The sequence below is a fragment of the Garra rufa genome, chromosome 5 (genome assembly GCF_049309525.1).
Source record: "Garra rufa chromosome 5, GarRuf1.0, whole genome shotgun sequence".
Lineage (NCBI taxonomy): Eukaryota > Metazoa > Chordata > Actinopteri > Cypriniformes > Cyprinidae > Garra > Garra rufa.
Genome location: NC_133365.1, coordinates 45,621,062 through 45,639,557, shown reverse-complemented (window position 1 = coordinate 45,639,557; position 18,496 = coordinate 45,621,062).

The following is an 18,496-nucleotide window of genomic DNA, read 5'->3' as shown; positions in this document are numbered from 1 at the left end:
ACACTTCTTTCAACAGCCACAGATAGACTGAATTGAACAAATACTGATTCAGTAACTAATGTCCGATTCGCGATTCTTGACTCAGTCAAACCAATTCATGAATCATTCGTGTGGGAACACTTTTGAGTTATATCGGTGTTTTATTATTTTTTTTAAACATGTTTTGGCATGTAGTTGAACATTATTTCTCTAATCAGAGAAATAAAAGGAAATATAAATTCCTTGTTTTTATTATATGTTATTTGTAGACAGCATTGTGGCAGTAAAAAGAAGACAAGCAACAATTACAGTGGTGGCCAAAATTAGAACACTAGTATTTTAACAAGCTAAAAAATGGTTTTAAGTCAGTTATTTCTATCTTAACTGTAGTGTGTCAGTAGCAGTGGTGTAATGTAACGAAGTAATAATAATTTGTTACAGTACTTAAGTATTTTTGGGAGTATCTGTACAAGTTTTTATTTTTCAGCCTACTTTTACTTTTACATATTCGTTACTTACTACAAAATTGTCACTAGTTAGGATCTGAGTCAAAATGACGGAATGAGATGTAAAAAGGGATTTTTTTTTTTTAATTTTGCAAAACTGCATGACAAAAAATGATCTCACAAAAGTATTGCATTCTAGAAAGTGTTGGCTCACAAAAATATTGCCTTTCCATAAGAAAAAAAAATAAATAATAAAAAAAAAAAAATTAGCATTTGCATTGAAATTTAGTTTTCTTTTTTTCACCTCTTTATTTTCGGCACAGAAGTTTTTGTGAGCAAACACAAAGTTTATAAACTCATAATTCTGACTTTTTATCTCAGAAAAAGTTAGAATTGCGCGATAAAACTCACAATTCTGACTTTTCAGGAAATTCTGACTTTTTTCTTAAAAATTGATGATATAAACTCGCAATTGTGAGAAATAATTTTCCTCAAAAATGCGAGTTTCTATCTCACAAATCTGTCTTTTTTCCTTCACAAATGCAAGTTTGTATCTCGCAATTCTGACTTTTTTTTCCACAATTGATTTTCCATTTACTTGTACTTTTACCTTCAATACTTCCAAGTACATTTAAGATTTAAAAAATACTTTTTGTACTTAAGTACAATAAACATCACATACTTTAAGACTTTTACTCAAGTAATATTCTTAACGCGACTTCGACTTCTACCAAAGTCATTTTCTGGTAAGATATCTGTACTTTTACTTAAGTATGGCTTTCAGGTATTTAATACACCTCTGGTCAGTAGGAATTATCAGTTTACATTTTCAAACCTTCATTTTGCCATAATTGTAATAATCTAGAGAGATGTTTGTTTGCAAATAAGGAGTCTGACAACAGCCAGTGCTCCACACAGAGATCTGATCTCATCATCATCCAGTCTGTCTGGAATAAAATGAAGAAACAGAACAAACTGAGACAGACTAAATCCAGAAGAACTGTGGAAACATCTCCAAGATGCTTCAAGAAACCTACCTGCAAAGCTACAGTACTGTTAAAAGTTTTAGGCACTTGTGTAAAAATGCTGTAAAATGAGGATGCTGTCAAAAATAATGTCAAAAATTGATTTTCTTTATCAATTAACTTCTATTAACTAAATTAAAACAACATTTGGTGTGACCATCCTTTGCGTTTAAGCAGCTTGTGCCCTTGCGCATACTTTTTCAGCTTGCAGGTAGATCTCTTAAAAAACATCTTGGAGACGTTGCAACAGTTCCTCTGGATTTAGTTTTGCTTGGTTTGTTCTTCATGTTATTCCAGATAGACTGGATGACGATGAGATCAGATCTCTGTGTGGAGCACTGGCTGTTGTCAGACAAATCTCACTAAATTTTTACAATTTAGGGCTAAATATCTGTTTGGAATTGTAAACTGATATCTCCTACTGACACACTACAGCAAAAGATAGAAATAACTGACTTAAAACCATTTTTAGCTCGTGAATCTAATCATTTTGACCACCACTGTACGTCTATAATCAATCAATCTTTAGCTTTCTGTATTGGATAAAATCCTGATATAGGCCTATACAAAGTACAAAGATGTTTATGAAAGAAAACAATGTCCTGACTGAAAATGCTCTAAAGTTTTCCTGAAATGTTTACAGTAATTGAGCATCAATCCAGTATGATAATTATAAGAAAAAATACTATCTCTACCTTCTCACTTTATTCCTCTGTAGAAGATTGTGGAATATTTCTGATATTGTCAGATATTTCTAAAACCAAAGGGTGCTGTCATGGACAAACTGCTAAATTTAGCCTCTCTGAAAGCCCAGGGTGTCCTCTTTGTGACACACCACTTAAAACAGTGACGTGTGTGGTCTCAGAGAAATGTATGAAATACAAAAGTCCTCTACAGAGTACAAAATTCAACTGCTGTGCCCAGGAGATTTGATAAAAATAAAAAGGCAAAGCATTAACCCCCTTATGCTTTGTGTCCTTTGTGACAGTTTTACAACATTTTAACGAAGCTAAATGGTTTGGTTTTGAATGCATGCTTCAACAAATTTAGATTTGCATGAAATGTTTCAAAAGTTCATCAGAAAACTTCAGTTGAAAAGAAAAATGGCATAAAGAATAGTCTGTTTTGAATAGTGAACACTTTGAATAGTTCATCAAAGCATTCACCCCTTTTCCCCCAAGGACTCCTGTAAACCTCTGCTGCATGAGAATTCATTTTCTTGCCATTGCCGAACAAAGTTCACCATGTCAAGGCGAGAAATACTTTCACAAAACAGATGATGCTGCAGTCTTATATGTGGAATTCTCTAGAGATACTGTATACAGTATTCCATTTGTTTTTCACCATGCAGGAGAGAGATAACTAACAGATAAACTACAACTCTGACTTATCTGGTGCTGTTTTCCATATATATTGCCCTGTTATTGTTAAACTTATAGACCCAGTATCTCAGAAATATTCTTCAGGTTTTGTTTTCTGTACTAACATTCTGCTCTGTGCAGTGGTAACAATAAAAAGAAGCTTAACAAATGATCCCAATTTGTTCAAATGAGTTATACTAAATATAAAGTTATCACAAACAGCTTATTGCTGGCATGGTTTCTAATTTGTGAAATGTACGATTCATTTTGCAGTTAGGAAATTTCAATTATGCATTTGCATCACCAGATTGTATAGCCACCCGTGTTGCTATTATTATAAGAAAGCCCATCAAGTCAAACATCTCCCGCCTCCTGCCAAAAGTCTTTTTGTCTTCTGCCTTTAGAGGATTGTGTGACAGATTCCTTCTTTATTTCCCCTGCTGTATGATTGTGAAGACACAAGCTACATAGAGTAAACACTGTTTTATTATGCAGCCACAAACATGTCTTTGCGCTCAACAGACATCTCGCTTAATTATTAAAAAGTCTACAGAGAGGACAAAACTACTGGAAGCGCACTTGGCTCTACCACGATCCCAAATTCTCAGGTTGGAGATTAAGGTGATCCACAAAAAGGGAAATTCAGGAGTATGTCTCTGTAGTATTTTCAAGCAACAAACTGTACACACTAAAAAATGCTGGGTTATTTTTTTTACCCAAATGCTGGGTTCAGCCTGTTGGGCCATTTTATTGCGTTGTTTTTAATAGTTTTACCCAGATGCTGGGTAAAACATAGAACAACGGGGGAAAAACACTAGGAATAACACACAAAACAGTTCTAAATCCTGACACTTGGTAGATTTTCTTTACTTTAAAAAATGTTAGGTTATTTTTTAACCCAAATGCTGAGTTCAGCATGTTGGGCCATTTTACTGAGCTGTTTTTAATATTTTTTACCCAGATGCTGGGTAGTTTTTCTTTACTCTGAAAAATGCTGGGGTCTTATCTAGCAAAACAATTGGTTATTTTCTAAAAAAAAAAAATTACAATTTATATACTTTTTAACCGCAAATGCTTGTCTTGTCTAGCTCTGTGTATACTCTGTTTAGAGATGAAAAAGTATAGAAATTGTAAATGTTTTTAGGAAATAACAGATCGTTTCGCTAGTTAAGACCCTTCTTTCTCTGCTGGGATCATTTAGAGCCCTTTGAAGTTGCATTTAAACTGCATTTTGGAAGTTCAAACTCGGGGGCACCATAGAAGTCCATTATATGGAGAGAAATCCTGAAATGTTTTCCTCAAAAAACATAATTTCTTTACGACTGAAGAAAAAAAATGAACATCTTGGATGACAAGGGGGTGAGAACATTATCTGTAAATTTTTGTTCTGAAAGTGAACTACACCTTTATTAATAAATGTTCATCTTTTGAATATTACCTTTATAATTATGTGTGTGATTTTTTATTTCCAGCCCATTTTAAGTCAGCAATATAATTTTTTTAACAATAGTTGACTTAATATAATAAAATAAAACAACCCAGCATGTTGGGTAAATACATTTATCCTAGCCAGCTGGGTCAAAATAACCCAGCACCCAGCATGTGTTCTGTCCAATATTTTACCCAGCGCTGGGTTGCCAAATAACCCAAGTTGGGTTGTTTTTAACACAGCATTATTTCAGAGTTTAGACTCAAAACTGTTAACAAGGTATACACAGTCCCTTTAGAAGTAATTATGCTGAGTTGTAAAGCAAAGACAGCAGACAGAAAAGCAAATCATACACTGAGAAAGAAAAAAAATGTACACTTACATTTTGAAGTAGAAAGACTGAAATAGTATTTTCTTGTAAAACCATTCATTAATTCATTCATTCATATTTCCTATTTTCGTGATCCTACTTGGCATGGTATCCACCTTATTTTTCCTGTAAGAGTGGGCATAGCCATTTGTACATTTATTACGGTCTCATCCACTTCCAGCTAATTTTGGCTGTACAAAACAGCTTGTTTTGCAGCTTGATATTGCAAATTGATGTGTCCTACCATATTATTTGAATGTATTATCTTAATTATAAACACAATGGTTTGTAGTGCAAACAGTTTTACCATTTACTGCACTTAGCTATTCTTCTTATTATTTCCCTACGGCGGAAGTCGAACCGGAAGTCTCACACTTTACCAGAAAACAGCTTACTTCCACATTGAAAAACAAGATGGACATCTGAAGGCTCATTTGGGACTGAGTAAGTATGTCTCTCAAACCACACAGCAAACATACGCTTTCATTTGAAACATTTTTCAAAACTCTGATTCATTTATTTATATATAAAACTTTTAATGAGGAATGAACTACTTTGTGCACCTTTAAATACTTCAGAGATTCAGTTTTCTAAATTAAATGTCAATCATACAAATTATAATTAAGATGCAGTGCTCCTATGGGGATGCAGGTTCAAGTTCTCTTCATGAAAAAAAATATGTAATTCATATCTTTATCATAGAAATGTTATTATATTATAGACCTACACATACAGATGAGATTTATTAGTAAACAAACACCTTTCCCAGCTGTATACTGACTCATGGATGTTCATAACTGAGCCTATATAGCCAATTTCAGCAAGAGTCAGTGTCGCTCATCAGAAGCGAATCACTGCAATGACTTTTAATTTAAGCTGACACTCATCATCAGCATTCTGCATGTCAGGCTACTCTGAATATTGACCAATAAGGCTTGAGGGAAGCAGTGAGCATGCTGGGTCAAAGCAGCTGTTTGGCTTTCATCTTTCTAGCAGCACTTGACCCAGGTGCTTTGACCTTGAACATCAAAAGAGAAGCACCATATTTTGTCATCAGCTACTTTACTGGCATGGTGACTGGTAACTGACACACTGACCTTTTTAAGAGTGAAATGAGTTTAAAAGGATAGTCCACACAAAAATAAAATAATTTTTTTAGTCCACATTGAAATTCAATAGGGAAACAGAACTGTCTACCAATATTCTTAAAATAATCTTCTTTTATGTTCCACAGAGGAAAGAAAATCACACAGTTTTGAAACAACATGAGGGTGAGTATATTATGACAGAATCTTCATTTGTATTTATTTGGACTATCCCTATTATGGTTCACCTAAATATGAAAATGTACTCACCCTCAGGCCAGTCAAGATGTAGACGAGTTATTTTCTTAATCAGAACAGATTTTAAAAAGAAAAATGTAGCATTATGTCACTTGCTTACCAATGGATCCAATGCAGTGAATGGGTGTCGTCAACTAAAATACAAATTCTCTATTCATAAAATTACTGACTCATGAGAGAAATATGCATAGACCAAGCCCTTTAAAGCAAAAACAGACCAAAACAGTTCTAAACAACCATGTCCATGAAATCTGATGTAAAAGGACAATGGGAGAAAGAAGTATTATGGCTGGTATTTTGACCTTCAAATGCCTTAACTATGAATTTTCGCTTTACATATTAATTCAGTGGACTGTTGTGTGGATTACTAGTAGATTATTGTGATGTTTTTTATCAGCTGTTAGGACTCTTATTCTGACGGCACCCATTCACTGCAGATGATCCATTTACAGTATAATGTTACAAAAGATTTCTATGCTATTTCTCTGAACTTATTATTCATCACAGAAACCTGAAAAAATTCTCCTTAGCTGTTTTCATAATAATAATAATAATAATACATATAGCTGCAAGCAGCAATTACGGGGCCAAGCACTCAAAGGGCATAATGAGGAGCTAAGGATGGCAGTAACAGCAGACCAACTGCAACAATAAGTAAAAGGAAGACATTTTAAGATGATTTTAGTCAAAACGACTGAATAATGATGTAGAACGCCTACTGATATGATTTAATGGCTTATTACGTTTGACCAACAGGTGGCGCTGTTATCAGATCGATGTGGTGTGTTTAGTGTGAGGTGACAAACGTTCACACAAAGTTTGGTGTCATTATGTCAAAGTTTTCCAAAGATAAAGCCTCAGAGTCATTTTCACATCAAGCCTAAAATTTATAGAGGTGCTGTACGAAAACGATTTCATCTATCAACATGAAATCCATAACTTTTTGTCAGCACAGTCTGAAGATGATCTGACTCGATTTTGGTGAAAATCAGACAAACGGTCTAGGACTAGTTAGAAAAAGTAGGTTTTCAACATAAATCAAAATGGCGGACAGGAAGTTTGGCCAACTGTGGCATAATTGGTATTTATGTTTTCGGCATGACCCAAGGAATATTTTGAGACCAGTTTCATTACAATAGGCTGATTCTATCTACCGTTATTAGCATTTTTGTTCATTTTAAAACTAATGGTTAATGAAGGCTTCATTACTCTTGACCAATAGGTGGCGCTGCTACCAAATTGATGTGGTGTAATCAGTGTGAGGTGGTAATGCCTCTTACCAAATTTGGTGCAAATATCTCAAAGCTTTTCAGAGATACAGCTTCCGATGCGCTTTGGCATCTTTCCAGCAAATTCGTTAATGCGTTAAATGAAAACGGTTTCGAATATCAACACGAAATCCATAACTTTTTGTCAGCATGGTCTGAAGATGATCCGAGTCAAATTTGATGAAAATCCAACTAACGGTCTAGGAGTAGTTCGAAAAAGTAGGTTTTCTACATTAATCAAAATGGCGAACAGGAAGTTAGGCCAATTTTGGCATAATTGATATCAATGTTCTCGGCCTGACCCAATGAATATTTTGAGATCACTTTTATTACAATAAGCCATTTTTTACAGGAGTTATTAGCATTTTTCGAAATTTCGTTATAACTTTTGACCACAAGGTGGCGCTGGCCCCAAAATTTGTATGTACATTCAGGGCATGGTGCCGAACATTTTTGTAATTATTGTCGAAACGATACGTTAATCCGTTCTCAAGATACAGCATTTTAAAGCTAAATTCAAAATGGCCGACACCCAAAATGGCTGACATGGGAAAATTGGATATGGTTCGACTCGGCATGCTCCTCCAAATCTAACGGGACGAGTTTCGAGATTTTTGGCCAAATCACTAAGAAGTTATAAGCAAAAATAGCCAACTTTCATATCTCCTGACCACTAGGTGGCACTGTGACGAAACACTGCAGATAGCCTCAGGTCATGCTTGTTATAACACACACCAAGTTTGGTCTCAATACGACAAACCGTTGCCGAGATATGGCCTCACATCCATTTTTGCGTGCTTTTCGTAGAATTTGTTTGCATGTTATTCGAAAACAATTTGTCCAATCAACTTGAATTCCATAACTTTTTTGCCAACATGGTCTGAAGATGATCTGAGCCAATTTTGGTGAAAATCAGACAAACCGTCTAGGACGAGTTCGAAAAAGTTGTTTTTTCAAACAATTAATTATAGAAAAAAAACTAAACCTTACGATTTTTGAAATTTTATGTTCATTCGACTCGGCATGACCCAAGGATTCAGAGAAAATTAGAATTTTGATTTTATGGCTTACGGTTCAAAAGTTATCAGCCAAAAGAAAGTGAAAGTTTGGACAAGTGGTGGCGCTAGAGATTTTGAGTTAGAGACTCCAACCTTGCTATAGTTAATGTTGAGACTGCCCTGTATCAGTGTGCCAAATTATACAACTTTCCCGCAAGCGGTTCTATGGGCTGCCATAGACTTGCGGCGGAATAATAATAATAAGAATCCTAACAGATACAATAGGCGCCATCGCACCTTTGGTGCTTGGCCCCTAATAAATGTTTTTGAGCAGCAAATCTGAATATTAGAATGATTTTTAAAGGATTGTGTGGCTGGAGTAATAAATTCAGCTTTGAAATTACATGAAAATATATAAAAAATATATTCAAATAGAAAACATTTATTTTAAATACTAAAATTATTTCACATATTGCTGTACTTTGGATCAAATAAATGCAGGCTTGGCGAGCAGAAGAGACTTCTTTAAAAAAATGTACTGTTCAAAAACATTTATGTACATCTTGGATGAGTACATTTTCAGTCAACTATCCTTATAACCTCAGTCTAAAAATCTAATCCTATAGCTTTAATTCGAAAACGTAGTTTATAACTTTATAACCAAAGAAACAATCACAGAAATTATGCATTCAGATTCTAACACAAGGCCCTGGGGGTGACATGCCCCAGCTGTTAGACAATGACAAAGAAGATGATAGTGGCTTTAGCCACATTAGCCTGGGAACATGCTGTCCTATTCTGTGCAATTCTCTGCTTAATTACAGATTCATTTTTCATGCCACTTAACTCCACGAGGTTGAGCGCTCACCATTTACATACAGTACAGGATGTGTTTTATTTTTTTGTTCAAGTCTCTGTAGCTGTCAACATCCAACTGATAGGTTTTGATTGTTCAGATTTTCAGGACTTTTGTTCTCTTGGAGCTGTGTGGTGTTCTGGAAAGTCTAAAATTATAAGCATTTTCAGTTTGCGGTTTATTCGAAGTGACTTGCAGTACACTTATATCGTGGGCAATTACCCTTGAAGCTACCTGGGTTTAAGGGCCTTTCTGTCAGTGGTCATAAATCACCCCTTTCAGGGTATGAACCTACAGCCTTTAGATCTTTAACCACAAGGCTAGTAAAAGTGCTATAAGCCATTTCAGCCACACACCCTCAAACTCCAAAACCCAGCCCTCTCTCCAAAACCACGCCCCCAGAAACATGTCAGATGTCACATGAGGTGAGCAATCTCAAACATGCAAAATATTTTTTTGTTTAAAAAAAAACATTTTCCATTCATTATTATTGTGATAATGATAATGACTAGTATTATTATTGTTTGTTTACAAGTCTAATCATGCCAGGTCCACTGTCTGCGCTCCAATTGGATGTTGTTGCATATAGCCGCTTGGTATTTGCATAAATTAAAATATTAATTGGACACGCCCACATAGACGCAAAGGGTCGCCTTTGCTCATAGGAAATAGTCATCTTTTATTGAAAATGGTTGTAAACAGGGCTTTTGATCCATCACTAAGACTGTTTCTGTAAGGGTAATTTTATTATTTACTCTCCTCTTTCCACTGTCCAAAATGATGTACAAAAATAATGATATATGAAATATCCCTTATAGTTATGCAACAAGGCACAACATGCCTGAGAACTGAAGTGAGAGAGATCCTAGAGAGCGAGTATTTCAAAACAGTCAAGTGCGGTACTGTGCTTTCTCCAAAATAGAAGACAGAAAAACATCTTAATGTAGGTGGAGCTGAGACCGTTTGCCTTTGATGAGAAAGTTACGCGTTTAACCTACTAGAGTGCGCAATTCTCACACGCTTCCTCGCATGAAGAACCGAACTGTCACTTTCATCAAGTCAAGGACTGTACAGCCTCTCCAAGCGCGCGTATTATTCAGCTAAACCATAGTGATTGTCATCCTTCTTCCCGTTTATTGAAGTTTTCCTTTTCTGCTTCGGTACAACTTGCCTTTTTTCTTTTGGAAAGCTGGAAGACACCCCAGATCTGCGCTCGCTTCAGCATGCGTTTGGCGCACGGAGCGCACTTTATGGAGCTCTTTATCATCAGGCGCAGGGATGATGTTCAACTCATCGGGCTCGCTTGATTTCTTCTCGTTCACTCACCCGGAGGTCGCGTCGGAAGTTCTCAATGGTTCCTCAGACTTCTTCTACAACATCTCAATGGCCATGTGGAACAATTCCTGCGGGGAAGAATTGCTCGATTTCACCACAGCCGAGAAGATTGTCATCGGAATGATGCTGGCCATCATCACCACCGTGACGGTGATTGGAAATATGCTGGTGGTGATCGCGGTGTGCGTCGTTAAAAAGCTCAGACAGCCGTCCAACTATCTGCTGGTGTCTCTGGCCGTAGCAGATCTCTCCGTGGCTATTGTGGTGATGCCATTCGAGATCGTGACGGACCTCACGGGAGGAAAGTGGCTTTTTGGAGAGGTCTTCTGTAATATCTTCATCGGCATGGATGTGATGTGCTGCACTGCATCCATCATGACGCTGTGCGTGATCAGTGTGGACAGGTGAGTAGGTTGGATTCTTCTTACTTAGTCGTTTAGGTGACGCTTTAATACAAAGTGACTTTGTTACAGGGACAATCCTCCTGGAGCAACCAAAGTGTCTTGAACACAATGGTGATGGCTTATGAAGCAACAAATGTAGGGGTTTGAACCTACAACCGTTTAGTATCGGTTTTGAACCACTAGTGGTTTATTAAAAGATTGCATCCTCAAGTAGTATTTATTTAATTTTTTATTTAATTTATTTATTTTCGGTACATATGTAAGTTAAAATGTATACAGATGTTAGTGCATTTGTTATTGATTGATTTTATAATCAATCAACATATATATGATTTATATACATATATATAAAATCAATCAGTAACAAATATATATATATATATATATATATATATATATATATATATATATATATATATATATATATATATATATACTTTTGATACTTTTGGTAGTATAAATATATATATAAATACTACCAGTCAAAAGTATTTTAACAGTAAGAGTTTTTTAAAAAGAAGCTCACCAAGCCTGCATTTATTTGATCCAAAGTACAGCAACATTTTCTAATTTTTTTTTTACTATTTAAAATAACTATTTTTCTATTTGAATATATTTATAAATGTTATTTATTCCTGTGATTTCAAAGCTGAATTTTAGCATTACTACTCCAGTCACATGATCCTTCAGAAATAATTCTAATATTCTGATTTGCTGCTAAAACATTTTTTTTATTGTTATTATGCTGAAAACAGCTGAATAGATTTTTTTTCATGTTTTGTTGATGAATAGAATGTTCAGAAGAACAGCATTTATTTGAAATAGAAATCTTTTGTAACATTATAAATGTCTTGACCATCAACTTTTGCCACTTTAAAGAATCCTTGCTAAATAAAAGTATTAATTTCTATAATTTATTTCCAAAAATGTATACTGACTCCAAGCTTTTGAATGGTGTGGTGTATAATGTTACAAAAGCTATTTTTAAAAATAAATGCTGATCTTTGGATCTTTCTATTTATCAAAAAATCCAAAAAAATTGTACACCTGTTTTAAATATTGATAATAATAATAATAATAATAATAATAATAATAATAATAATAAATGTTTTTTGAACATTTTGAACACAAGAATAAAATACATTTTAAAAATATATTCAGATAAAAAGAAGTTATTGTAAATAGTAAAAATATTTTACAATATTAATGCTTCTGCTGTATTTTGCATCAAATAAATGCAGGCTTGGTGAGCAGAAAAGACTTCTTTAAAAAACAATAAAAATCTTACTGTTCAAACATTTTTGACTGGGATATAATCAAGCTGCATGAACTCCTTAACTCCATTAGCCAATAATTTACAAATATATACTCACTCTCTCTCTCTATATATATAAAAAAAAATCAAATATTCCATATAGTCTCTTAATTAATATTTTCACAAAAATGGCATTTATAATTTTATGGATATTAGATGCTGTTTCAAAAGCTGCAGGGCACTGCTGTCAATCCATGACATGTCATGTCAGCTAGCCACCTAATCCTAAATCTTCCATGTTGTTGCTCATTTAATACTCCTCTGTTAAATAAGCATCAATCAGTCCTAAACTGCTCTGGCAACTTCCTTCACTCGAATGTCAAAGCAACTCTCCAGACTGTGTCCACTGTACAGCAGAAATTAAGACTGACAACCCTGTGTCCATGTTGGACATCATTCCTCCAGACCGAAAATAGGGTCAATACACCTGCAGCCAGTCTCCCATGTGACATCATATGAGGGGGTCACTGACAGACCCTGATTTGCTTTGACACATCAGAGGAGCTAGTGTCCTTTGGGTTCTGAATTGCGAGATTATGCTGCTGTAGTAAAGTCCACTAAGAGATTGGGGTAAAAAAAAAAAAGTTCTGTATTGATTTTGCAGTTTTCACTTTCACATATGGCTGTAGTAAACTGTTATGTGATTAAATAGTTCAGTCAGCCATTGATCTATATTGCAGAGTGGCCATAAATATTTAGTTCAGATTTAAAAGGTGTTGCTTTCTAACTGAACACAAGGGCTGTTTTTCTATATGACAGGAAAGTCAATGGGGAGTATGGTATACAGCATGTCTGGGAGTAAATACCTTTTGCAGGCGGTGCTGCTTTATTCAAGCCTTATCTTTTGGGCTGAAACAAAGGGGGAAAAGGATAAACTGTCATTGTACACTCTTATAAATAAAGGTGCTTCACGATGCCATAGAATAACCTTTTTGTCTAAATGGTTCCATAAAGAACCTTGCTTTGTTTCACAAAAGGTTCTTTGTGGCAAATAAGGTTCTTCAGATTATAAAAAGGTAAGCAAGAAATGGTTCTTTAAAGAACCTTTGTCTGAATGGTTCTTTGTGGAACTAAAAATGGTTCTTCTATGGCATCACTTGAAGCACCTTTTTAAGCACCTTTATTTTTAAGTGTAAAACTGTCTTTTTAAAAGGTGCTGTATGTAATTTTTTGACCGTATGAAAACATTTGAAGATATTTAGGCTATCTTATCTCATGATGAAAAACATATCTGTGAGAACTTTTTCGCAAGACGCTCTGTCTCTATCACTGTAGTTTCCAACAGAAATTAACAAGCTAAAAATGGCATTTTTGCGATTGCGGTTTACGTCACATTCGCTTTTGTTCATACTATCGTGTAGATTTAGGTGTATTGCAGATGGTACTTTATTTTAAAAAGTCACAGAGCATTAGAGTTTTAGCGCCACTCAACTGACATTTGTACACATGTACATTCATCTGTTCCGGGGAAAAAAACAAACACTCTTTTAGTGCCACTCAGTGGACATTTTACATTGAATATGTTGCAAAACATACATGGCGGTACGTATTTCGCATCTTGCGATAAAGTTCCCACAGGTACATTTTCGTCTGTTGTATTTAGGAAACATTAAGTTAACATACTTGTTTCTCAGAAAAACAACAGTTATTCTATTTTGAACATGTGCATTCTGTGTCGGAATGCCTGTTTTTGGTTTGATCTGTGTGATTCCCGACCCCTGCCAGTTTAACCAATAGTATTTTGACCCCCCGGGTTGCCAGAGAGTCGAATCACAGCCAGCGTATCACAGCCATGGAAGCCAGCAAACGAACTGGGTCAGGGATCACAGATCCTAGTCTTAGCATCAATCTGAAAAGCTCTAAGACCAGAGGCATAATAAAACGATGATAAATCAACCCCTCACCTTCCATTGTCAGTTTATCTCATTCCTATTGCATGTCCTCAATCTGGCAACCCACTGGAGCATTGCATCTGAGGGGGAGGGGATGGGTGAAACAATATTTTGAATTTGGACTGCTGTATCCATTTTAACCGTTAGCTGTCAATATTACATACTGCATCAGGGTTGCCAGGTTTTCACAACAAAACCTGCCCAATTGCTACTCAAAACTAGCCCAGTAGCATTTTTAGAGGAGTCACCCGGGTAAAATCTTGTTCCGGAAAGTAAATTACACATTTTTTGACCAGGTGGCCCTGGTAAAATTAGCATTTTAGGAGCTAAATATCACATTATTGGGGTCACTTCAAATCGCAGACATGAAAAACAACCCATTGCACCTAATAAAGTAGCCCAATTTCAAGGAAAAAGCACAGACTTGGCAACACTGACTGCACCTTTAATTCTGGTGTAGGAAGTTGTAAGATCATCAGTTTAATCAATTAGAAATGAGCTACAGTTGTGAAATCATTCTTTAGAGAGCTTGATTAGACAATAAATTCATACTTAATTATATATTAATTTAAATTGTTTCAAAATATGGGCATGTTACACTCTTAAAAATAAAGGATCCCTATTGGCATTGACAGTTCCATGAATAACCTTTAACAAACCATAGAAATTTTCGATTATACAAAAGATTTTTTTATAGTGGGAAAACATTGTTAATTTAATAAAAAAATACATTAAATACATCTATTAAAACCCCCTTTTGGAACCTTTATTTTTAAGAGTAAAGTGGGGTTTCACACAGATAAAACCGTTATTTTAAATAGTAAAAATAATTCAAAATTTTACTCTTTTTATAACTAGGATCAAATAAATGCAGGCTTCTATAAAAACATGAAAAATCTCACTGTTCAAAAACTTTTGACTGGTATTGTACAGTATAAAGTTTGAGATGTATAGCCCAAAGCTCAGACATTTAAACAAAATGTGTTACAGCACTCCTCCGTCTTTTCATTGTTGTGACGCACACATCCTTCTTTTAGAAGAATGCTTTTTATACTCAAGGAACATGTCACACAGACACGTTTTTCATCATTTTTTTCCCAGTACATTACGTCTGCTATCGCTTAGTAGACACTTTAATCTTTACACATGTACATACCAGAGGCTCATATTCTTTCAACAAGCACTTGAGGGTTTTTAAGGATTATAAACAAACCTAGTCTCTCATGACGCTTGTTCCGTTTGAAAAAAAAAAACCCTGATGAGAAGTGATTGCACATTCGAGGATAGCTGGAAAGGATTTTTCTGTTTGGACGTAGACAGGAGGTGCTTAGAGCTGTTCTTGTTATTGAGAATAAAGCAGTGTCATCTGTCAGGTTGCTCTGCTCTGGTTTTTATTAAATGAAGATTGTGTAGCTGCCATTCGTGATGAGATTACACAGTCTTCACAGTCTGATTGGCTATTCATTTAAAACGGATCCAGTATTTAATTAGGAAATGTACCTGGATGCACATGCCCTCTGAATGACATTGTGTAAGACTATAATTCTTAGCATAAATGTACCTGCAGATCTCCTTTTTTCATGATGTAGAATGAACCAGGGATATGTATTTGTCCAAACAATGGAATCAATTCTAAGCAACTCAATTTTGATTTTACTTGGCTTTAAGAGCACATAATTTATGTTGCATAATGTTATAAAAATGCCACCATGGGCCTTTTAAGGCCCTTTTTAAGACTCTTTTATTTACGCACTTAAATGAATTTTACAGAAGCCAGTGGTGAAGGACAGCTCCTAAACAGGAACTGAAGTGCCCGTAAACTCACTATTATAACTCAGTGTTCAAGTAGTCTTGAAAAATGCTTTGACCTTTGATTTAGAACTCATAGATCATTTTAATAATGGAAGTGAAACTACCTTGGTAGTGGCTTTTCCTCATTCGTCTTCAAAGTGAGGTCTTCTTAAAGGACCATTTACTATGTTGTCAAAATCTTGAGGTGTTTCCAACCAGAAGAATACAAGTCAGGACTGTCTATCCACTGGACAATCGCAATCCGAAGCTCTAGAGAATAAAGTCATTCAGCAGTGAAAAAAGACATTTAACAGAAATACAAATTAGCTGGATTTGAGGGGAAACAAGGCAGATGATTGACAAACTATAATAAACACATTTGGTCTTACTGGACATGAAATCATGCAATTTCTTTTATAAATCCATCAATAAAAGTCCCTTAAAATCTGCTTGCTTTTATATAGCAATAGATAATGCGGATAAACATACAGTATTTGTCTGTTAGGGTAATTGAGAGCTCTGGGAGTGTGAGAAAAAGAAATCAGCCATCATAAAAGGAGACAGAATGTTTCTCTAATGGGCTTAGTATTATCTCATTAAATAAATCATCATTATTTCGCCAATGTTAAAGCCAAATCACCCGCACTCACAACCCACAAATACCTCATTAAGTTGTTCATGAGTGAGCTCAAGCTAGTTATCCATCTTACTGAGACATTAGACCTGTCTCTTATTTGTGGGCGTATAGCAGTTTCATCTCGGGGTGAAGTGACAGTGACGAAACATTGTTCTAGTGAATGAAATGTTTACTGCCAGTATAAAGTAGCAAGGAAGCACAAAGGCACAAAGACAACAGTAGTAGCACTTGGCTTTTCTCACGTTGTTCATGCTAATGTGACCGATTAATGTTCGTGTAATGCGCTAATGTGAATACACGGCACTTCAAAAATCAAGTGTCGGATTTGTTGCATTATTGAAGAGGATACATCAAAAATAGAAGTCGCATGCCTTTGTTGCAATACACTGGATGCATTCACAATACTATCTGCTGGTTCAGGTTTTAGGGGTGTCTTGAATAAAATTATTTAATGCATAGAAATCATACTTATATACCATATCATTCAAAAGTTTGAACTTTCTATTCAATTAAAGTTGAAGTAACATTTCATAATATTTCTGGTTTTGCTATATTTTTGTGTATATATACACATACAGTTGAAGTCAAAAGTTTACATAAACCTTGCGGAATCTCCAAAATGGTAATTATTTTAGCAAAATAACAGGGATCATACAAAATGCATGTTATTTTTATTTAGTACTGACCTGAAGTCCCCCTGGTTTGTCCTGAACAGTTAAAGGGTTAATCGGATGCAAAACTCACTTTTAAATGTTGTTTGAACATTAATGTGTGTTGGCAGTTTGTGTACACAACCACCCTACAATGATAAAAATCCACCCAGTGGTATTTTTTTAATCTTTAAAAGTAATATCCCCTTTTCAGGTCATTCTCAACTTCTTGTCGTTGTGACGGCACACCAACAGAGGGCACTCCCACGATAGTAGATTGACATGAGCGCCTTACCTTAGACCCGCCCTCACTGAGCTGAAACAGTCCGAATGCGATTGCCATTGTGTCAACTCAGGTGCAGAGGAAGGGATGCAGCTTCACTCAACAGAACTAAGTAAGGACAACAACATTATTGTAGTTGGAGTAATCACATGGCTAAAGCGCTGTCCCTTATCAGAACTAAATAATATTAGTAAAGACAACAACCTTATTGTAACTGGGATAATTACATTGCTAATCGTTGGGAAAACATAAAAATCTGAACGCAATGTGTTGCCTTGAATTTTTTAATATTAGCAATGATTTTTTTTTATGGTGCACAGCAGCAGTGAGTATAAGGGTTTTTTATGCATCTTTGCAAATAGCCTTTCTTAATAATGTGCTTGTTGGCAAATTTCGCCGATAAACGCGGCTAAAGTAAACATTACAGCTTGTAATCCCTCAACAGAGAGGGGCGGGGTGAGCAGACTCATTTGCATTATCGCCCATGTGATAAAATGAGCTGATATTTTGCAGAACTGATTTTGACCAGGTAAAAGGGTGTTTTTTTTTACACTACTATTGAGAATTTTTAACCAAAGTATATTAGAGACTTTTCATTAACACCCTAAAGAACCATATGAACTTGTGGAAAATGGGCATCCGATGACCTCTTTAAACTGCCCGCTGTTCTTCAGAAAAATCCTTCAGGTCCCACAAATTCTTTGGTTTTTTAGCATTTTTGTGTATTTGAACCCTTTCCAACAATGATTATATGATTTTGAGATCCATCTTTTTACACTGAGGACAAATGAGGGACTCATATGCAACTATTACAGAAGCTTCAAATGCTCACTGATGCTTTAGAAGGAAAAACGATGCATTAAGAGCTGGGGGTTGAAAATTTTTGAACAGAAAGAAAATGTGTAAATTTTTCTTATTTAGCCCAAATATCATATTTATTTTCATTTAGTATTGCCCTTCAGAAGCTACAGAAGATACTTACATGTTTCCCAGAAGACAAAATAAGTTAAAGTTTTCACCCCCCACTGTAAATGCATCATGTTTCCTTCTGAAGCATCAGTGAGTGTTTGAACCTTCTGTAGCAGTTGCATATGAGTCCCTCTGTTGTCTTCAG